Consider the following 531-nt stretch of genomic DNA (forward strand, 5'->3'; position numbering starts at 1 on the left):
ATTTCCTTGGGCCCTCCTATCCATTAATGCTCAAAGCCTTGGATCCTTTTTACCCTTGCCTTTTGGTTTTAAGGGCTATTGGCTTTTTCTGCTTGCTTTTTCTTTCTATTTTTTTTTCACTGCTTTTTCTTGCTTCAAGAATCAATTTCATGATTTTTTCAGATCATCAATAACATTTTTCTTTGTTCATCATTCTTTCAAGAACCAACAATTTTAACACTCATAAACAACAATATCAAAAGACATATGCACTATTCAATCATTCATTCAGAAAACAAAAAGCATTGTCACCACATCAATATAATTAAATTAAATTCAATAATAATTTCGAAAATTATGTACTTCTTGTTCTTTTGAATTAAAACATTTTTTTTTCATTTAAGATAAGTGAAGGACTAATGAATTTTATTCATAGCTTTAAGGCATGGTTACACACTAATGATCATGAAGTAGAGACATAAAACATAGATAAACATAATACTTAAAAACCGAAAACAGAAAGAAAATAAAGAACAAGGAATGAATCCACCT

The sequence above is a fragment of the Arachis duranensis genome, chromosome 10, assembly GCF_000817695.3.
Source record: "Arachis duranensis cultivar V14167 chromosome 10, aradu.V14167.gnm2.J7QH, whole genome shotgun sequence".
Classification (NCBI taxonomy): Eukaryota; Viridiplantae; Streptophyta; class Magnoliopsida; order Fabales; family Fabaceae; genus Arachis; species Arachis duranensis.